A 23,870-nucleotide genomic window follows, 5' to 3' on the forward strand; every position below is an offset into this window, starting at 1 on the left:
ATTAGTAAGAACTATTTTGGTTGCATATGGCAGAAAACCCAGTTTAACCTATAGCTTAGGCAAAAAGGAGATTTTACTGGCTCACATAATTTAAAACTCCAGAATAAGTTTCATTAAAGATATGGTTTGAAACAGAGGCTCATAGAAGATCCCCAGAATAAGGATTCGCTGCTTCTCTCATCTCCCAGCTCCATTTCTCCAAGAAAAAAATTCAATCAGGCTTTTCCCTCAGGATAGCAAGACGGTTAAAGAATTCCAGTCTTACCTTCTTACAATCTCACGTCTAGTAGAGAAGAGTGGGAATCTTTCAGGAATTCCAGAAAAAATCTCATTGCATATTAGTAGCTATGAATGTGTCGAATGCTTTTCCTTGAGCTAACCCCTGTCACCAAAAGAACGCAATATGCTGACTGGTCATGAGTTAGGAATAAAGACATCTTTATTGGAAATGCATGGCCTTAGGTGGGGAAACAGTTGATGTCCCAGAGGGAAAGCAAGCTGTGTTTACTAGAAGAGCTTGTGATGTCCAGATATGAACTCAGTACCCTGGGTGAGGTAAGACCAGAGAATACAGCAGGACTATCACCTCCTTTATAATGAACTTTATATATCAATATAGGAGTGATTGAAAGCATGTTCTCCATTCTGAAACTATACCAGGGGTTGTTATTTTCCAGTCCTCTCTCTATGTTGGTAACTCATGCATGATGTGAGAAATAGAAAGCATTACATCAACATAAGACAGTGTTCTTTGGTTTCCAGACCTAAGTATATGATTAAGATGAGCTGGTGGGGCTTCCCTGGTGGCGCAGTGGTTGAGAGTCCGCCTGCCGATGCAGGGGACACGGGTTCGTGCCCCGGTCCGGGAGGATCCCACATGCCGCGGAGCGGCTGGGCCTGTGAGCCATGGCCGCTGAGCCTGCGCGTCCGGAGCCTGTACTCCGCAACGGGAGAGGCCACGGCAGTGAGAGGCCCGCGTACCGCAAAAAAAAAAAAAAAAACAAAACTGGGGTGTGTAAAGTGCAGAGTCCAAGATGCAAGAACAATTGCACGGCACCTCCCAACGCAAACTCATCTGCTCTGTGCTATGTTGTTGGAATCGCGGTATGACCAACCATCTGTCTCTCAGAGTTTTCAAAAGATAACTAAATGTTTACCCTTAGCCCTCTTTGATTCTAAACCAGAAGCTGCTACTAAAAGGACTCCTTGAAACCAGGGAAATCATGCTCATTCTCCATACTCCCTATAGGGCCTGGCATTGCTCTCAGAATACAATAGGAATGCAAGGCACGTTTGTAAAGCACAACTAAGATGAGCTGGTGAAAAAAAGAAGGAAGAAGAGGAGGAGGAGGAAGAGGAGAAGAGGGAGAAGGAGAAGAAAAGAAAAAGGGGGTCCTAGTATTGGATACCCTGATAGCAACCGGGTATGGGAACTGATAGCAAGAAAGGAAATAGAAAAAACATACCAAGTGGTGACTACTGTTCAAAAAGCAGAGTAGAACTGCCGAAAAGAAAAACAAAGTTACCAGTTTCAAAACTCCATATAAAACTACAGCAATCAAGACAGCGTGGTATTGATATTCAAGAAAAAATATATATAAATCAATAGAACAGCATTTGTAGCTCAGAAGCATTTATGGTCATTAGATTTTTGAAAAGGGGGCCAAGACAATTCAATGTGACTTGTCTTTTCAACAAGTGATTTTAGAATAATTAAATACCCACATGCACAAAGATGAATTTAGATCCTTGTCTCATATTATACTCCAGAAAAATTCAAAATAGATCGTAGAGTTAAGGTATAAATCATGCTAAATTAGACTTCATCAAAATTAAAACATTTTGTGCTTCAAAGGACACCATCAAGAAAATGAAAAGATAAGTTGTAGAAAAAGAAAAAAATTTACAAATTATATGTCTGATTAATTACTAGTATCTAGAATATATAAAGAATTCTTTCAAATGAATAATAAGAAAACAACTGGATTTTAGAAATAGACAAAAGGCTTGATGCCCATGTCACCAAAGACTATATACAAGTGGCTAATAAGCACATGAAATCATGTCCAACATCACTAGTTATTAGGAAAATGCAAGTTAAAACCATAATGAGATACTGCTTCACACCCACTAGAATAACTACAACCAAAAAATCAGGCAGTACCAAGTGTTGGCAATGATATGAAAAAACTGGAAACTTCATACATGGCTGGCCAGAATTTAAAACGGTGCAACCACTTTAGAAAAGAGTTTGACAGTTTCTTAAAATGTTAAACATAAATTTACCACATAGTGCAGCAATTTCACTTCTAGGTATCTACCCAAGAGTAAGGAAAACATTAAGTCCACATCAAGACTCGCATATAAATCTTCACAGCATCATTATTTATAATAGCCCAAAAGTGGAAACCATCCAAACTTCTATCAAGTAGTGAATGGTTAAATAAAATGTGCTATAAACATAATGGAAGACTATTCTGCAATTAAAAAAAGGAACAGTACATGCTACAACATGAATGAACCTCAAAAATATTACGCTAAGTGGAAGAGGCCCGTAACAAAAGATCAAATATTATATGACCCATTGCTATGAAATGTCCAGATAGGCAAATCTATAGACAGAAGTGGATTAGTGGTTGCTGGAGCTGGAGGTATGAATGGGGCTCCAGCAATTGGGCATGAGGGATCAATTCGAGCAGATGGAAATGTTCTAAAGTTGGATCGTGATGGTGGTTGCACAGCTCCATATATTTACTAACAATCATTGAACTGTACACTTAAAATGAGTGAATTTTATATGTAAATTTTATATCAATAGAGCTGTTTTTTTAAAAAAAGAATACTCACAGTAATGCAGAAACAAACTGTAAGTAAAAAAAAAATTATGTTTCAACCAGATGGTGGAATTATGAGTTATTTTTATATATTTCTGAATTTTCCAATGAAAAGTGCATTTTTAAATCAGAAAGATAATTTTTAAAAATTATCCTCTGAGAGTCAAAATAAAATCACTACGTGATGGACCAGAGTAGAGTTAGGTAAAGTCACCTTGATAAAGAGACAGAGTGGCTCTCAGGCCCGCAAGGTTTGACAGTAACCTGACTAAAGTTAACAACACATTTAAAGAAAGAAGAATCAATCAGCAGAGAACACTGATCAATAAAGAAAGCAAAGAAAAGGGACAGTCATAGAGGCAAGTATTGCAGGGCCTTACCTGTGCCACGCAGAGAGCCTGAAGGCTGGTCACAGAGCAGGTGTGCACAGCCCCATGGTAGAGATGGATGCCGTACATCTCATAGAGCTTTGGGCCATTAGGCACTCTAAATACACTGCATGCTCACCATAAAACATTTTTCTAACCTTTTTTTCCCAAGCAGCTTTATGTATAGAGAAATCCTAGTCATATTGTTGTATTAGGAGTTAACACATATTCTGGTTTATATACTTCAGACACCTGATGTTTACACAGTGTGAGTTGGCTTGTCCAAGTTGGATCAACTCTACAGTGGTGGCAAGATGGAAATTATGCATCTGGACAGCTAAGAGAGACTGTGGAATGTGGTAAATGCATTAAGGTAAATGTCTCCCTGTGAGACCACTTGGAAGCCAGCCAGTCAGTTCACCTTTCTCAGTGACAACCCAACCTTGAAAAGAGCGTCCCATTCAGACTTCAAATATCAAGAAATCCAAGACACCAAGACATATTGAAATGATCGTATGCTCAGCATACTTTTTTTTTCTGGCCACGTGGCGCGACAGGCAGGAGCTTTGATCCCTGAAGCATACTTTTTTAAGAAGCCACTTATGGGAAGGATTTTAATTATTTAAATCGTGTACTTACTGACTCTCGATCCATCCAGCCATAGCAATGATAACTCCATCACGTGCTAGTTCAATTCCACCCTAGTCATAAAATGAGTCCTGTTTAAATGGAGAGCTTCCTTCCAGTGACTTCTGGGGGTGGTGATGTTGGAAAGAGCCTGTGGTTTTGTACCCTCTGCCTCTGGGGACGATGGAGCTCATTTTTTTGAGCACTAAGCTACAACCTATGGGCACTTTGCAACACTGACCTTTTGTCCTGGTTCATAATATCTACTCTCATTCCCATAAGGGACTTTAAGGCCAAGCCCTTGTATCTCATTCCTGCCTGCCCTCTACCTCCTTCCATACTCACACTCTCATCCTAGGTGGACCCTGATAGTGCCCCTGCCTTGCCCTGGATGGATGATTGGATTCTGGCACTCGATGCTCTGAACCGCCATTTCCTGGAAGAGTGGTTCTCAGCGTGGTTGCCGCCATACTACCGTTCAGTTCTGATGTTAAGCACCTACGGTTAGCGTGGACTCTGTAGGTTTAAGGGAAGTCCCCAACAAGCCTGCCTTTACTTCAGGCACCAGCTGCAAGTCTGGGGGTCTCCAGGCTACCTGCCCTTCTGATCAACTGGTTGCGAATTTCGGGAGTTTCTACTACCCCTTCAGGTTTGATAATTTGCTAGAATGACTTAGAGAAGTCAGGAAAGTGCTATACTTATGATTACAGTTTTATTGTAAAGGATACAAATCCTTTGTATCCAAAGACCAGCCAAATGAAGAATACATAGGGGGAGATCTGGGAGGGTCTACATGCCTTCTTGCCATGGAATCAGGACACGTCCCCCTCCCAGCACATCAATGTGTTCACCGACCAGGAAGCTCCCCCAAGCCTCGGTGTCCAGAGTTTAATTGAGGTTTCACTATATAGGCATAATTGATTGAATCACTGGCCACATGACTGAACTCAATCTCCAGCCCTCCTCCCTTCCTGGAGGTTGAAAGCATGTACTAATATCATTGTGCCTCAAAGACTCAACTCTCTGACCCCATGGTTGGCCTTTTGGGCCTGAGCAGCCCCCATTCTGAGTCATCTCCTGAGTATGAACAGAGGTGTGGGGTCTTCTCTGGCAGTCCAGTGATTAAGACTCCCCATTTCCACTGCAGGGGCCATGGGTTCGATCCCTGGTCGGGGAACTAAGATCCCGCATGCCACGCGGTACAGCCAAAAAATAAATAAATAAATAACAACCAACCGCTTCTTAAAAAACAAAAGCAAACAACAAAAAAAAAAAACACAGGTGTGATCCAAGGGCCCACCATGAATAACAAAGAAACTCCTGTCACTGGGGGAATTCCAAGAATTTAGAGTGTCCCCTCCAGGAACTAGGGACAGATGCCAGTCAAATTCTTTACTATACAACAGTTGCATATTGCAATTGCCTAATAACCTTTTTGAAAATTGTCCATTCCTGGATCCCACCAAGAGATTCTCATTTAATTGGTCTGGGGTACAACCTGGATATAAGCATTTAAAAAAATCTCTGCCAGACGGTTCTATCATATCCTACAAGTTGTGCTAATGGCCCTGCTTTATCCCCTTAGTTTGAACTTCTAGGACATGTATGCTCCTCCAAATTAGACTGGAATTGCTGGTTTGTTTCATGGAGCTCCCAACATGCCACTTGGCTGGGACCAGACCACTTAGGATCTAGCTCAGATCTGGAGTCTCCGTGTTACACAACTCTAAGTGGCCCCATTCATTTCATAGCCTATGTGAATTGTGCTCTGGATTTATGCAGTGTACACACTACACAGGGTGGCCATGTCTTGATCTAGTCACCACACATCAAGTTTTCATCAAAATTTGCCAAATGACCAACTTATCAGGTTTATTGATTTTACATATTTATCAGCTTGAATAGGACTATGTTCACATTTCTAACAGCTTTAACTTTTAATTTCAAATGTAAAACTGTCTAAAATAAATCAGAATTTATCTAAAACAAACTTGTATATTAAGAAAAAAGTAAGAGGGCTTCCCTGGTAGCGCAGTGGTTGAGAATCTGCCTGCTAATGCAGGGGACACGGGTTCAAGCCCCGGTCTGGGAGGATCCCACATGCCGCGGAGCAACTAGGCCCGTGAGCCACAACTACTGAGCCTGCGCGTCTGGAGCCTGTGCTCCGCAACAAGAGAGGCCGCGATAGTGAGAGGCCCGCGCACCGCGATGAAGAGCGGCCCCCCCTGCCACAACTAGAGAAAGTCCTCGCACAGAAACGAAGACGCAACACAGCAAAAATAAATTAATTAATTTAGAAAAAAAGAAAAAAGTAAGAGCCGAAAGATTCCCATATGAAATGCTGACATTTTGCTAAATTGAACATTCTGTAAAAGAAAATAGTGAATTTTGTAAATTCGTATAAATTTGACATGTTAGTCTACAAATTAGCTTCTAAAAAACTGACCTTCAATGAATTGGAAGCTGCATATTATTTTATTGGCTTCTGCTATGATTCGCTTTCATCATCTAAAAAATTTGCTTATATGAAAATGGGTTAAACCCATTTTCCACCAAGATTTCTTTGGGCAGCATGTGATTAAGAGATTACATTTTTAAAGTGTTTAAAATAAAAAGGCAAGAGTAGGGAAAAGGAAAACATGAACCACTTCTGACCCACCACGGTTTTTCCCAAAGGCCTGGCAAGTACTCTTCAGCAATGAACCAAGAAATTTTTGCAGCAGAAAATTATATTTTTTTAAGCAGCACTTGGCAACTGTGTTGGGATAAGAGGTTGTATTTGACATTAAGGCCCTGACACTGGTACATTTCCTGAAGAAAACAGTGATCACCTTTATGCATGTTATCCTTACAAAGCCAGTACTATGTGGGCCATTTTTCTGACCATCCATCTAAAGAAAAAATTGTCCAGAAAACTTCTCTTTCTGCCTCAGACTGGAATAGGAAATAATTTTTAATAAACTTCTTTTTCTGCCACCAGGAAGGGAAGGGGATCGGAGTTGGTGATTATTATTGCATTTTAAGTTACCTAAGAAAATGGCTAGTGAGAAAAAAAATTGCCTTCTAAAAAATAAACAAAGCAACCAAAGAAAAACTTCCCTAGTCCTAGCTTTGAAAGCTCATCCTGAATTCCAGACCTCTAGTTTTCAGTTTATTTCTGCGTTTTTGATGAATTTACCAGCCCTAACAGCTGACACTGTAGGACTCAATAAAAATCCTGATAAATATGTAGCTGCGGTTGGTAGTCTTTGAAAAATAAGTAAAACTTCCCAACTTGTTCCACAAACCTCAATTATCTCAGACTGTTAGAGCATCTGGAACTAGGGAGCCAAAAGTTAAGGGTTCAGAGCAATCGGGTTCCAGAGTTTCATTTGGGTGGGTAAAGGTGCATATTAGTTTCGCTTTTCCACCTTCTGCTCCTTTTCAAGAGAATAAATAATTACAGTGATTTATCTTTGAAATGCGCAGCTTGGAGTTGGATGTGGAGAAGTCACATATGGTGTCAGCACTTCAGCCCGAAGTAAATAACATGGTGAAATATATTTAGCACACGATAAGTCTAGGCACTGAGAAAGAGAGATAAAAAGAAGAAACTGGCTCTACATGATTAGAGAACTTTACAAAATACCAAGCTTTTGCAAAAAGAAAATAATTATAAAAAAATACAAACAGTGGGAAAAAAGACAGAAAGTCTTCCAAGTTCCAAATTTCCATCCTAATTCTAGCTCCCAAAAGGCCAGTCAGTTTCTCAGGCTCTCGGCCTGGCTTCTTCTCTTCCAGGTTTCAGCCTCCCTCCCTGTGGTAATTGCCCGATTTTGGGTACAGCGGAGCAGTGGCTCAGATCTCTAATGCCTTTCAAGGCTGATGTGAAGATTCAACCTAGTGGTGGCCCTTAGTGCTTCCCCGCCTTTCCCAGAAGCCCCAGCCAGGCACTTTGGCAGCACTATGGTGCCTGCCATAAAAAAGATCTGCCCTCCAGAAAAGCTGCCTTCCAGTTCTCTTTTTCCTCCAACAAAGGTTGAGTCTGCACACAAATTTTAATTTGCTTTCAAGTACTTGAAAAGTCCAATAAATCAACCAACTTACTGGGACTTCCCTGGTGGTCCAGCGGTTAAGACTCCACGCTCCCAATGCGGGGGGCCCAGGTTCCATCCCTGGTCAGGGAACTAGATAGATCCCACATGCTGCAACTGAAGATCCCACGTGCCGCAACTAAGACCTGGCGCAGCCAAATAAATAAATATTTTTAAAAAAAATCAAACAACTGACTTTGCCATTGAGCACAATAGTTTGTGTGTTGGATGTAGCCTTGGATATGTCTATGCACAGAATCTCATCCCCCTCCTGCCTGAACCTCTCTCCACCCCCATTCCTGCCACCTGAAACTGCTCTTTCCATCAGTCCTCACTGATGCCCTCCTAGTTGCTACATCCAAGTAACCATCTATCCATTCATATCTTATTTCCCAGATCACAAGAAGCTGACACTGTTCACCAGTTAATCAACAAAAGACATGGATAATGTCCTTTCTGCTTTGTTTGTTTTTCCTTCAGAATCTCTGACCACTTCTTCACGGTCTTCATTGTAGCGTTCCCTTTCTCTACCCATTACTTAAATGTGAACTTTCTGCAGAACTTCATCAGAGACCCTCTTTTCACTTATCTCTTTATTCTTGAATAATTGGATTCAGCCCTTTGCTTTCATTGTCACCTATATGTTGATGACTCTCATCTAATATCTCTAGCCTGCCTCTCTCCTGAGTTCTGATCTCATATGTCTGAGGGTCCTTGGGGAGGCAGAGAATGGGAGGATCCAGAGAGGAGGGACACATTAATGGGACCAGAGCTTTCACTTTCAGAGACTCTTCTACTCCTTTAGTGTCCTAAAGAAACTTAAAATATGCAAAGGATGCCGTCTGCTTTGCCTGGCACCGTAATATTAGCATATCGTAATTTTACTTAGAAGTCAAAAAAAAATTAAGCATGTATTTCTCTTCTAAGTCAATACTCAGGTAGACAAGTTGAAAATTTAACAATTCCTTTAGACTGTATGTCATTATTTCAGAACAGGATTAAGAGGAGATGTGATAAAAAGAAAAAGCTAGAGTGTTATTATGGGGAGATGGTCAGTAACGTCTTTCTTATATTTCTTATACTAATATTAATATTTATACTAATTTGTACTAATACCAGGTAGGACTAGCATTGGCTACAGATGAAAGAAACCTTCTCCAAATAACAGCTTATGTCAGTCTTCATGGGTGTCTGAAGGTTCGTCGTCCAGAGTTGGGATGGAGACTCTGCTAAGCCTTCAGGAAAAAAGCTCTAGCTGACCTCTCTTCCAATCCTGGGCTGTGACCTCCATCTTCATGGTCCAATATGATGGTTGAAGCATCAAATTAATGTTCCCAGGAGCAGGCAGAGGTCATGCTTACACAATCTTTTAAGTATGTTTTCCTGGAAGCTTTCCAGTAACACTTCTAATTGTAAGTCACTGGCCAATTATTCACATTGCTGCTTGCAGTTAAGAGAAGCTAGACAATGTGGTCTTTATTCCAGGCAGTTCTGTTTCCATCAAACACTGCGCTTCAATTACTGTGGATGATGTGAAGAATATGTGTGGGGAGGGGTACAACAAGCGGCGTCAGCGATATTGTTTTCTGAACAGTGAATAAAACCTTGAGAAAATACCTAGATTTATTAGATCATGACAGGGAATGGAAATGTTCCTTTGTATAAAGATTTTGTGTAGAAAAAAGATATTTGTATGGATAAAATCAATGAGCTCATAGGATTCTTTTCAAGGGTCCTCATGCTGGCTCAGTTTCAGGTGCAACACAGCATTGTGAGAATCCCTTGCACTAGAAGGACTTAGGGGCCCACAGGCCATTTTCCTGAGAGGCAGTAGGCAGGGACCCATTACACAGAAGCTGAGAGAGCCATAGAGCCTTAAGTGCCTCCGGTCCTGGTGGGTAGACTTGTCTGAGAAGCTGGCAGCTTGGGATGGTTCCCCACAGAAGGGTCTCTGTTATTTTGTGCAGTTCATCTCTGAGTATCCCGGTGAGGACTCCCACCATTTCTCTTGAATTTACAGCCTCCACTGTGGGGATTTTTCTCCCCGCTAGTCAAGTTAAATCTTCCTTTGTTCAGAATCCTTCCTCCTCCTCTGTTCTTACCCCTTCAACACAACCACAACCTCAAGAATGTGATCTTTGCACACAACATTCTACCATATCCAGCAAAAAGCCTCAAGAGATCACTCCTAGTACTTAAGGAGATTTTTGTTTGTTACTCTTTTCTTATTTTGTCAGGCAAAGCCACCTTCTTCAAGTACATGGGTAGGGGTATGTCTGTGGCTTTTGTGGCATTTCTAAGCTGTAGTGAGCTTTTCTAAGCTGTGAGCCTTAGATTAAAGGTGTTATAAAGGAAGTAAACAACAACCAAAAAATTCTTAACTTTCTTGAACTAAAAAGCTACATACAGACCTATATCTGAAATACTGATATTCTGAGAGAGAAAATAATGTCGAGTAAATATTTCACATGTACAAATAATTCAGTTTCACAACTGTGTTTTAGAAATTCTTGGCTTTTAATCAAAGAGACACACACCTGCTTTTCTAAGTTAGGTTTCAATCTATACATCAAATGGGAAGTTCAGTAGGACATCTTGGGAAGGGATTCAAAAAACTGTAAATAATAGCTGCCTGTATACTTACCAGGGACCTGAGACAGTGGTAACTCCTGGGTCCTACATTAACCCTTGTCTTGCCACTGGGCATGCCTATGGGCCAAGACTTGTACCCTGGCAATCTCATTAAAGTAGCATAATGTAAAAGCAGAAATAGGAAGTCCTTTCGCCATCTCCACGTAAACTGATGGAGATGATGTGAAAAGAGCAAGGCTTGAGAGATACACCAGCCTGGATTCAAATTCCAGGACTTCATTTAGTAGCAATACTTTGAGCAAGTTACTTAACCCCTCTGATAAGAAAGCAATGAGCAGTAGAAGCCAGCATGGGTTCATTAATAACATCTTACGTCAAACTAACATAATTTTTCTCTTTTATGAGGTCACTACTATGCATAGACAGAGTGCATTTTAATGTTGGCACACCATTAGAAAAAAATGTCTCAAGATATTCTTGTGGTCACAATGAATAAATGTAAACTGGATAATCATTAAAAGTAAGTTTGGAGCTGGTTGAACAATGACATACACAGATGTGTATTAATGTATCAATTCCCCCTGGAAAGGATATCTCTAATAGCAGGAAAGTCTCGCTCTGTTATGTTCAAGATTTTATCAACAACTTGAATATAAAATGTATTAAATGCTTAGGTGGCTCAAAAGTAGGAGGGACAGTGAATGCACTGGATGACAGAATCAAAATTCAATATGATCTCAATAACCTAAAAAAAATAGCTGAAATAAAGGTTATTAAAAGAGCTGTGCCAAGCTCATCATTTAGATTCATAGCTGCTTGGGAGGTGGGTATGGGCCAGGTTTGGCAAGGGTGTCAGGTCAACGTGACCAGAGCAAGCAGACTGGGTCCGCTTGGCTGGCAGGTATGGAGAGAGTCAGGGAGAAGAGACCAACAGGATGGGGCTCCCACTGGCAAAATCTTTAAAAATTTGAACAGTGAAATTTTAGTATTGATTGTATGGATTGTAAGTAATTGAATAAAATAGGAATCCATGAGCCCATACTGATAATAAATAAATAAATTAATTAATATGTGAAGGAGAAGAGAAAAGTCTATCTTATAGTAGAATGCCAACTAAGAACTATAGAAGGACTGATGGACATAGGAAAAGATCATAGTAATAGTTTTTTCAAACAAAGTCATCAATGGAGGCTAATACTAGTGGACGAAAGTATAAAATACTTAGTAATTAATTTTACAGTGAAGAACCTGTCCAAAACCATCTTATCCAAGTTGTAAAAGTGAACATCACCAGAAAGGCCTATCTTGATGACTGAGAAGGTTGAAGACTTCTGGTTCTAAATTACACCTCAATATGTAAGGGCTAGAGTGTGACTATAGAAGACAGAGCCCATTGAATCATGAGGAGTACAACAGCTACAAACACATGCTGATGCAGGTGTGTTGAATCAGTGACTCAAATACCATCAGTGCTTTTGCTGTGAGTCATGTGAGTTTTCCAAAAGGGAAACTAACTATTGAAGAAATTCTGAATAAAACAAAATACAATGTTCCCTTGATTTACATGTAATTGTGTACTTGGAAAATGCACTGTATATTGAAAGCTTGCAAAAACATTTTATGTTTAATATGAAAAATGGATTTAGGTTGTGGGTTCAGGTAAACAGGCTTTTAACCTACAGGGAGAGCCTGCTGGACATTCCAAAATCTTGCAGGATGAAGGATAATTCTTTACTGTGTGGAACACCCATACATTGCAGCATGCCCAACCCCCCGGTCCCTCCCTAATGGCAGTAGACCCCACAAAATTATTATGACAACCCACAAGTGCCCTACTTTCTTCCAGAATGTCCTCCAGGACCACTGTTATCAGTGTTAAGGACCACTGGTTTAGAGACAAGTTTACATCTGCCAAGAGTGGTCAGTGGGTTATTTCTGCCTCATTGAAGCTTTGTCTAAGTAAATCCCTTTGAACTCTAATATTCAACAAGTCCACAATTAAATCTCATGAAGCCATTACTTGTTCACCTTCTGAAATATTATAATTTTTTGCTTCTTTGATATTCAAAAAGATACTCAATTTATACCAATACTTAAAAGTTATGTTAGTCAGAAATCTTTTAGCTTCAAATAACAAGAAACCAACACAAACTTGTGTACATCCATACGCAAAAGAGGAATTTACTGTCTTAACTTGGAAACACGAGTGTGGAGCTGATTCCAAAACAACTGGATGCAAGAATTCAAGTGAGGTCTTGGGTACCTTTATCCTTCCTCCTTTCTTCCTTTCCCCTTTTCCCTTCCTTCCTTTCTCTCCGCCCCCCCCCCCCCCCCCGGTTCTTTTCCCTCGCTCTCTCCCTCTTTTCTCTCTTTCTTTTTCTCTTTCTTTCTGTGAGCTGAATCCAGGCTCTCTCCTGGTGATGGGCAGATGGCTATGGGCCATCCTCCATTCACATTTTATCTGCTCTCTGAAAGGTCTCTGCTTCTCCTCTCCTACTCTGAACTGTGCCCCACAGTTCAAGAAGGAAACTGTGACTGTGAAAAAAATCAATGTTGTAATTAGTTGTTTAATGCCTGTGTTTCCTAATAAAATGTAAGCTCTATGAGGACAGGACCTTGTCTTTCTTATTCATTGCTGTATCCCAGCAGCCAGCATAGCATTGCTCATTCTAGTCATTTAAAAAATACTTATAGAATGAATGAATTGTTCTGTTGGAACTAGAGGTTGCCCTGCTTCCAGTGCTGATATTTCTCCACAAGAATTTCCTAGACATTTTGAAAATATGGGCAAAAGGCAGCAGTAGCTGTGTATTCTATAAGCAGGCATTGGGATGGCTTATGGTACTGAGATGTAGAAGCAGAATAGAGAAATCCAATGGGAGGGATCCTCTTCACCTAAAGGGCTTCTCCATCCAGAATTATCCAAGTTCATCCCCATCTCATTTTTGTCTGAGAATTACTCACAGGAGACTAAACTCAGCATGAAAGAAATTGACTAATTGATTCAATTAGTACATTACTGAGGTAATTTCAATTCATTAGGCCACTTTAAAATTTCATTCTATGTATGCTTTTACATATTTTCTTTGTAATGCACCAATAAAATTAGGCATTACACTGAATCACTGTAAAAGAGTTCTCCTGCATAGTCATAGACTTGAATGCCAGGCTATACTGTATGAAGCACTTTTCCACACTTAAAAGCATTACATTATATATTATTTTGCATATGTTCCAAGTGACAGGGGCTTCTTATTTTTCTTATGTGGAATAAAAAAAATTTTTGTCAGGTTGCTCTTAAAATTGTAGCTGAACTGGGTGGGTCAGCATTGCTAGTGTTTAAACAATGCGAACAACATCCTTAATATAGCTATTTGTGACTAATCCAGTGGGTGTGACACTCAAGGGAAAACAATAACTTCACTTAGCATGAATTTGAAAACTTAGAGTTTAGAACTCTGTGCTATTTTTTTTTTTTTTTTTTTTTTTTTTTTTTTTTTGCGGTACGTGGGCCTCTCACCGCTGCGGCCCCTCCCATTGCGGAGCACAGACTCCGGACGCGCAGGCTCAGCGGCGACGGCTCACGGGCCCAGCCGCTCCGCGGCACGCGGGATCCTCCCGGACCAGGGCATGAACCTGCGTACCCCGCATCGGCAGGCGGACTCTCAACCACTGCGCCACCAGGGAAGCCCCCTCTGTGCTATTTTTTAACATACAAATTATTAAAGGAATTTTGGGAATTTTGTTTGTAAAGAGATGCTGATGATGGAAAATTAGGCATTTGAAGATTTTAAATGGAAAAATGAAGTTTAATGAACAAATCAGAAGAATGCAATCTAAGCCCTTCTCCAAAATTTCATGTCTTTTAAAAATTGTGTCTTTTGCTGTAATTTCTATGTCAAATACAATGTATTTCCTACAGCAGAATCAATTCCATAAACAACTTTTACCTTTTTAACAAAACTGGTCTCATAGTCAATCCATAAGTACATTTTGTAAGAATCACTGAAGTATAACAATGGATTAATCTCTTGATCATTCTACATGCCATGTACTTCCTAAGCACTTTATCAACATCACACTTAATTCTCACAACAAATCATTTGATAGGTACTTTTTGTTATCACCCCATTTTATAGGTGAGAAAACAAAGACTTGGAGATGCTAAATAACCAGTCCAAAGTCACACAGCTAATAAGGTTTGGAGCTGGGATTAATACTTGGAATGGCCATGGCCAGGCCCTGCAGCCAGTCCAGGGTCCAGCCCAGTCCATCAGCATGCCACAGCAATAGCCACACCCCAACACAACAGGAGGGTGTATGCAGCCCATATAGGGGACACCCCTTGAGCACCTGGCTCTTGTGGCCAGGTGGGATTGTGCCTCTGAGCCCCACAGAACATCTCCTAAATAAGGCTACTCCTTTGAGACTGGGAGAACTGATTTACCTAATATATAGAAACAAACACAGAAAATTAGGCAAAATAAGGACACAAAAGAATATGTTCCAATCAAAAGAACAAGACAAAAAACTCAGAAAAAGAACTAAATGAAACAGAGATAAGCAAACTACATGATAAAGAGTTCAAAGTAGTGGTCATAAAAATGCTCACTGAACTCAGGAGAAGAATGGATGAACACAGTGAGAACGTCAACAAAGAGATAAAAAAACATAAGAAAGTACCAAACAAAAGTTACAATTGAACTGAAAAATACATTAGAGGGGTTCAGTAGCAGACTGGATGAGGTAGAAGAACAAATCAATGAGCTGGAAGACAAAGCAATAGAACTCACCCAGACAGAGCAGCAAAATTTAAAAAGAATTAAGAAAAGTAAATATACTTTAAGGGACCTTTGGGACAACATGAAGAAGAATAACATTCACATTACAGGGGGTGAAAGATAAAGCTTTGGAATGTGTTCAAATTAGAGTCACTACCAACTTAAAACAGGCTACTATTTGCATAGTATGTTATATGTGAACCTCACGGTAACCACAAGGAGAAAACCTATAGTAAATAACCAAAAGAAAATGAGAAAGGAATAGAAACATAACACTAAAGAAAACCACCAAAACATAAAGGAAGAGAGAAAGAGAAGAAAGGTACAGAGAGGAACTACAAAAACAGTCAGAAAACTACTAATGAAATTAACATACATATCAATAAGAACTTTATGAAAATGGACTAAATTTGACAATCAAAAGACATAGTGGCTGAATGGATTAAAAAAAAACAAGACCCATCTATGTGCTGCATACAAGAGACTCACTTCAGAAGAAAGGACACACACAGACTGAAAGTGAAGGGATGGAGAAATATATTCATATGTATGAAAATGAAAAGAAAGCTGGAGTAGCTATAGTCATATCAGACAAAGTAAACTTTAAAACAAAGATTAATAAAAGATGAATAAGGGCATTACATAATAATAAACAGGTCAATCAAGCAAGAAGATATAACATTTATAAATGTACATGCACCCAACAGCGGAGGCCAACATATATAAAGCAAATATTAATGGACTTAAAGGGAAAAAAATGAAAGCAATACAACAAAGGTATGTAACTTTAACACTCCACTTACATCAATGGATAGTTCAACCAGACAGAAAATCAATAAGGAAAGCTCAGACTTAAATAACACATTAGATCAGAAGAACTTAATAGATATGTACAGAACATTCCATCCGAAAGCAGCAGATATACATTCTTCTCAAGTGCATGTGGAACATTCTCCAGGATAGATCATATGTTAGGTCAAAAAATAAATCTCAATAAATTCAAGAAGACTGAAATCATATCAAGCATCTTCTCCAACCACTATGGTACAAAAGTAGAAGTCAATCACAAGAAAAAAATGGGAAAAACCACAAAAACATGGATATTAAATAACATGCTACTGAACATCTAATGGGTCATTGAAGAAATCAAAGGAGAAATTTAAAAATAGCTGGAGACAAATGAAAACAGAAAAATGACATACCAAAATCTATAGGATGCAGCAAAAACAGTTCTAAAAGGGAAGTTCATAGCAATATAGGCTTACCTCAAGAAACAATAAAAACTCCAAATAAACAATCTAACTTTACACCTAAAGAAACTAGAAAAAGAAGAACAAACAAAGCCCAAAATTAGTAGAAGGAAGGAAATAGTAAAGATGAGAGCGGAAATAAATTAGAGACTAAGAAAACAACAGGAAAGATCAATGAAACTGAGAGGTAGTTCTTTGAAAAGATAAACAAAATTGACAAACCTTTAGCTAGACTTACCAAGAAAGAAAGAGAGGACTCAGATAAATAAAATCAGAAATGAAAGAGAAGTTACAATTGATACAACAGAAATACAAAGGATCATAAGAGACTGCTATGAACAACTCTACAGCAGCAAATTGAACAACCTAGAAGACGTGGATAAATTCCTAGAGATATACAATCTTCCAAGACTGAATTATGAAGAAATAGAAAATCTGAAGTGACCAATTACTAGTAAGGAGAATGAAACAGTAATAAAACATCTGGATCTGATTCCAAAGGCAAGGGAATCAAAAGCAAAAATAAACAGATGGGACTACATCAAACTAAAATGCTTCTGCACAGCAAAGGAAACCACTATCAAAATGAAAAGGCAACCTACTGAATAGGAGAAAGTATTTGCAAATCATAGATCCAGTAAGGGGTTAATATCCAAAATATATAAAGAACTCATATAACTCAACAATAACAACAACAAAAACCTTGATTTTAAAATGGGCAGAGGATCTGAATAGACATTTTTCCCAAAGAAGACATACAGATGGCCAACAGGCACATGAAAAGATGCTCAACATCACTAATTGCTAGGGAAATGAAAATCAAAACCACATTGAGAAATCACCTCACACCTGTTAGAATGGCTATAATAGAAAAGATAAGAAATAGCAAATGTTGGAGAGGATGTGGAGAAAAGAGAACCCTCGTACACTGTTGGTGGAACTGTAAATTGCTTCAGGCACTATGGAAAACAGCATGGAGATTCCTCAAAAAATTAAAAATAGAACTATCATATGACCCAACAATTCCACATCTGGGTACTTATCCAAAGAACACAAAAACACTAATTCAAAAAGATATACGCAAAAAAAAAAAGAAAAAGATATATGCAACCGTATGTTCATTGCAGCAATTTTTACAATAGCCAAGATATGGAAACAACCTAAGTTTCCAATGATGGATGAATTAAAAAGCTATGGTATCTATATCTTTATCTACATCTATATATACAATGGAATATTATTCAGCCATTAAAAAAGAACAAAATTCTACCCTTTGCAACAACATGGATGGACCTTGGAGGCATTATGCTAAATGAACTGTCAGAAGAAAGACAAATACTGTATGATTTCACATATATGTGGAATCAAAAAACAAAACAAACAAAATAAAACAAAGACAAACTCATAGATACAGAGATCAGATTAGGGTTACCAGAGAGGAAGGGGCATGGCAGGTGGTGGGCAAAACGGATGAAGGGGGTCAACTGTATGGTGATGGATGGTAACTACACATGTGGTGGGGATCACTTCATAGTGCATACATATGTCAAATTACAATGGTGTACGCCTGAAACTTATATATTAAAAAAAAACACTTGGGCCATCTGACTCCTAATCGCAGTTTTATGTTGCCACTTAGGACCTACACTGCATATTTTACAAATACACATACTCCTATGTTTATATTTAAAGGAGATTGTGGAATTGAGATGAATAGGCAACACTCTTTTGAGTAATCCATCTTTCCAATGCAATTTTAAAAGTTAACCTTATTCAGAACTGCTAGCCTCATTACACTGTAGTAATGAATAAAATGACGGAAAATACAACCTAAACCAAAAGATAAATTTGAGACTTGAATTGCACAGGTATATTATATAGTTTATCCAGATAGAAGTGATTCAAAAACTACTTAAGTGTTTGTCTCTTTGGGCTTCTGAATCTTGATTCTCCTAATGAGTAAGGTCTACCTTAGCTGAAGAAGGAGGAAGAGAAGGGAAAAAAAAGTGTGAGCATGCCTGAACCCATACCATACTAACTATACTTTCTTACTTTCTGTATTCTTGATGCTCTGACATCTGGGGCCTTGCTGACCAGGGAGGGACTGCTTCTCCCAGGGTTAGATAATTCCTAGGAATACCAGAATACTCAGGGCAGCCCTTACACTCCAGAGCCCGCTGAAATTATTCAAAGTAGCCAATCCTAAGACTGTTTACCCTGCTTTGCCCATTCCTTCCTGTGAAAACCACAATAAAAGTTCTTGCCCATGCTTTCTCCTTGCTCCCTCTGCCTCCTGACTGACCCTAATTCTTCCCTATGTGGCCCTGCATGGTGTGCCGTGGCTCTTGTTTCCAGGGAATCTGTGAGTATAAAAAAATTCTTCCTTCATGACAGTCATTTCTGTATCTGAGTGTCTTACCATACCTGATTAAAACAAATCCTGAGTACATTTTAAAACACATATCCTAAATGAAGATTAACGTGTGTACAATAAATAGAATGAACTGTGAACTATACTCAGTGGACTTCAACGTTGTTCATTTATTCAACAAGTATTTATATAGTGCGTACAATGTATAGAGACACTCTGCTAGGCAGTTTCCATCTCACTTCAGTAAGGACCCAGTGCAATCATTGCTTCTCTGCCAAGCACTCTGATAAGTTGTTCAGAGACATCAAAACCTGTGTGGATAAAAATGAAACCAGGTGGTTCACAAATGAACCGGGTGGTTCACAATGCATCTCTATCCAGTAATAGAGTGGATGCAAGGGACCTGGAATTATGTTCCTGATTCTTACATGGCATCTTTGTAACTGAACACACTCATTAAAACTTGGGGCATTATCATTTATATCATTTGAACAATTAGCAAATGTGTGACATGCAATTAATTTGTTCATTAAATAGCTGCAATTGTATTTAAAAGCAAAATGTGAAACAAAGGGAATAATTAAGATCCCCAAATTCCAACTTGCTACTAAGGACAAAGAAAGCTTCTTGTTCAAGATTTCTAAAATTGGACATGACTTCTGTAAAGCTGATGACTAATCCAAATCCCTATTTCTCTTCAACTTCATAGTGAGTTTTGGAGTTTGAATAAACTATATTATATTGAAAGAAACAAAGATGATGGCTATGAGATAAAAGCCCTATGCATACAATTAAAATAACAGCTCACGCAAGTGCTGTCAGCGATTTGAGATTCTTTTCAATGGCAGATTTATCATTAATGACTGAAAGAGAGAAAACAAAGGTCAATTTACTGGCTGGATTACACATAGCCTTAATGTGCTCCTAAACACAGTAACTGTGGAAGAGCCATCAGGATTTTACAGTCAGAATAAGGCAGACAGAATTTAGCAAACAAATTTGCCTCAATTTAACCAGTAGGTGTCACTATTTATATGTATTGGCAATACTTTTCCTACAGAGTTCGGCATGAAATCCAACAGAAAAAATCCATTTTGAATAACTTAAAATAAGCTTATAAATCCACACTCTTATTTATAGATCAATTTAGGGACTTAATTTATTATTGTTAAAATAATCATTGGAAAATCATTCTAAGCTTAGCGGTGGTATACCTACAAATGATTCAAATTTAAATTCAAAATATTTTAAGAATGAAAAAAAAAGGGTCTAATATAACAGGTCTACTTCTCAAGGAAAAGAAAAAATTCTGCTACATTTTAGGACAGGGTTTCCATTTTTAAGAACTACTGATATCCTCTAGCTCTATCTATGTAATTTTGGATGAAAGAAAACATTACTCTTTAAATTTATTAAGGAAAATTGTGCCTAATTGTATCTACCACCTAGGTACAATGGGTTTGGGTGTATGATATTGTCTGTCAAAGGAGGATACGAATGTCTAAGTGTTTTGGAAAACTGCAAAGTGGTCTATACATGCAAGGTAAGATTTCTTCCTACTTGCACAGTGTAGTTCTACTGTACTTCCCACAAACGATGGCTCCTGAAAAGGGAAGCAAACTCAGTTACGAAACACTCACCTTTGTGAGAAGAGTATTACAGCCTCACAACCACTTTGTGGAAGTAAATTTTATTTTCCTATTTGCAAATGAAGAAAGAAGGCTGATAACCTGGGAAAGTTGATAAGTCTGTCTGACCCCAAAGCCTGGGTTCTTCCTACTGAGTGACCTTGTGATATGTACTTTGTAAACTGAATCATATTTTTAAAGTTTGCAGCACTAAATTGAAATTAACTTACAGAATCCTGCTAGTCAGAGGAAATCAATGATAGAACATTTTATAGAGTAGGATATAGTAAAGCAAAAGATTCCATCTAAATTGGCATGTGAAGATTGCAGTTAAATAGTCCATACATATTGATCAATCAAAAACTTGTGATTCAGTGCCCTAGGATCCATCTGATAGATTTTCTTGTTTCCAGACCAGCAGCTTTCAGACATCATTTCACCCCTCTTTGTGGCATCTCAGTGATCTGTGTGTCAGAATTTTAACAAGCACAAGAATATTAGCTGGTCTTTTACCATGTCTGTTATAGCACAGTAGCTGGTTATTACTGACTAGAAGCGTGATTTACAATATAGTTTTAAAGGAACAAAGTAAAAATCTAACTACTCTGCCTATTCTTGGAAGTATTGTTCTGTATTTGCACTTGAACATATTAATACAAATAAATTAGCAAGAGTCCCTGCGTTCAGACTGGGAAAGCTTCAATGTTGTTGAAATCAATGTTGTTCTTGTATTGGCAATATTTTTCCTACAGAGTTCTGTATGAAGTCCAGCAGAAAAAATCCATTTTGAGTAACTTAAAACATGCTTATAAATCCACACGCTTATTTATAGATCAATTTAGGGACTTAATTTATTATTGTTAAGTCAATATTGTTCTTCCCCTTGCTCAGCTTTTAAGGAGGAAGAGAGACACAGACTGTGCTCAGTCTAACTGGCTGTTGACTGAATTAAATAATTTTCCCCTAAAAAATATTTTCTGCCAATTCAACATGCCCCCCTGTCCTGAGAATATACGGACCGACCGAGTTTCTACATCAATAGATATACTTTCAAATGTAACACTAATCATGTTGCTTCTTGTTTTGGATCCTTCAGTGGACTCCAGGCACCATACTTAGCATGGTTTCAAGATGTTTTCCCCCACCTGTATCCCTCTCCCTCTCTTCCCTGCCTCTCCCTGAACCCTACCCCTCTTCCTTCAGTTCTCAACTAAAGCTGACTCTCTGGGAAAGAGTTAGGGCTTTTGGAACTTCTCCTTTAGCACCTTGGGCATAATCTATATTTCCTCATTATAAATGTGGTTTACTAAAATCTCTGCCTCTCACCATCTAAGCTCCTTGAAGGAGAGGCTGGCTTATTTATCTGCACATCTCAAATGTCTAACAGCGACTGACGCATAGCCAGTTCTCAGTGCTGGCAGGATGCTTATTTCTAAACGGTTTAGACACTCTTTCTTTTCCTCTTCCCTTCTTCTTGAACAATTTAATTCTAAATCCATTAGATGGGCCCAAGCAAGGTAGATGTTACACTGGGGCAGGGGATGGGGGCAATTTTGAGAATTACAAATATGGATAGAAAAACTAGAACAAAATTTACAGTGTTGGATCAGAATTAGAGTATTGGTAGGAACTCCCAAATCTAAATAGATATATATATATAGATAAATATAGGTGTGGACACACACACAGACACATATACTCCCTGATTCTCTCTACTGAGAGGGCCTGGGAACAGTAACACATCAAAAGCAATGAGCACACCTAGTACTGAGATCTTGCTTCCTAACTAGCATTCTCCACTAAAGGAAACTGGGGTTCTTTTCAAAATGTCTGATTCTACATTGTCTGGGTCAGGAGGCGTACAAGGTAAGCATGGAATATCTTGGACTAGGAAGTAAGGACTGCTAAAAAATGATGAAGACATGTCAAAGGTCAGCCTTGAATAGACTCCCACTGACTGAATCTGGGACACTTTCAGCATGAAAAGTAATAATTATAAAATGGATTGTAACCATTAATTAAAATAGGACACCATGGGTGCATACTTACATGCCTTATTCCATAATAATTGAATAAAATGGAAAGTTTGATGAGTAATGGGATATTTACATAACTTCAGAGCACTTCCCCTCAAAATATGCATTAATCACAAAGGGTGAACTATAGTGGAGAAAACTGGCAGAAAAGCCTTATCAAGTGAACTAAGTTAAGATCAGTATCAGGACAGACCAAAACCATGCCACCTGAGAGACTACAATGCAAACACAGTGTCACTTCCAGGATAGCCCTGCTTTATTTATAAGCATAACCTGAATCTAATCAAGAGGAAACATTAGACAAACCCAAACTGACAAACAGATGTTCTACAAAAAGACGAGCCTGTCATCTTCAGAAGTTTCAAGATCATGAAAGTCAGGAGAGACTGAGGAATCGTGCTAGATCGCAGAAGCTTAAGGCAATGTGACAAGTCAATGCAATGCATTATTCTGAACAGGAGACTTTTACTTTAAAGGACCGCTGGTGATTAAATGGGGCCTGGGGATTAGATGGTAGTAAATTATCAACGTTAATTCCCTGATTTTAACGGTTGTACTGGAGTATCTATTTGGTACCTTACTCTCAAATGATTTGAAAAAAAATCTTTCCACTGTACTTGCAACGTCCCCCCCCCTAGATTTTAGATTATTTTCACTTTTTAAAAGTATTTAAAAAACAAAAAGCAGACCGCGCCATTCGTATTTTAAAATTCTTAGCCGATTACCAGTTAGAGTCCATTTTGTAGCTATGATGCATACTGTCTCCGCCTTCATGGATTTAACAGAAGAATTGTGTGCATACAATTAATTTTGGCGAAAAACTAGGAAAAGGTAGAGATGAACTTTTGACTTTTCTGCATAGGCACTTTTCTAACTATGATGCTGTATCACAAGCGCCCTTCCTGCCCAGCTGGCTGCCTCCCTGCAAGCGAGAGAACTGATCCCCGCGGCGCGGGCTGCCGCCGGAGTCCCAACCCCACCTGAGCCCCGCGAAGCCGTTGACCGGCAGCGACGCCCACCCCACCGCCCGTCCTGGCCCGGGTAACAGCGCCCGCGCCCCCGCTCGCTGAGTCGCCTCTGGTATGTGGGAGGCGGGGCCGCGTCTTGTCGGGCTTCCGCCTCTCTCAGCCAGGAGACAGAATTCCTGAGTACAAGACATGGTTTGCTCGGTGAAATTTACATTTTAAAAATAAATTAATTTTTTAATGAGAGAAGAGGAAAACTATCTACCAGGAGTGGGGTTCGAACCCACGCGGACATATGTCCATTGGATCTTAAGTCCAACGCCTTAACCACTCGGCCATCCTGGT

At 39.1% G+C, this 23,870-nt stretch overlaps 1 non-coding gene and 1 pseudogene across 1 annotated transcript; one reads left to right on the forward strand and one right to left on the reverse strand.

Moving 5' to 3' along the window:
• LOC132530913 (single-stranded DNA-binding protein, mitochondrial-like) overlaps positions 1-23,605 on the forward strand; it is a 37,190-nt pseudogene extending 13,585 nt beyond the window's left edge.
• Positions 23,606-23,787: 182 nt separating this feature from the next.
• On the reverse strand, positions 23,788-23,870 carry TRNAL-UAA (transfer RNA leucine (anticodon UAA)). Its single transcript has one exon. It is a non-coding gene; the product is annotated as a tRNA-Leu (tRNA).

This window comes from Lagenorhynchus albirostris, chromosome 12 (genome assembly GCF_949774975.1).
Source record: "Lagenorhynchus albirostris chromosome 12, mLagAlb1.1, whole genome shotgun sequence".
Classification (NCBI taxonomy): Eukaryota; Metazoa; Chordata; class Mammalia; order Artiodactyla; family Delphinidae; genus Lagenorhynchus; species Lagenorhynchus albirostris.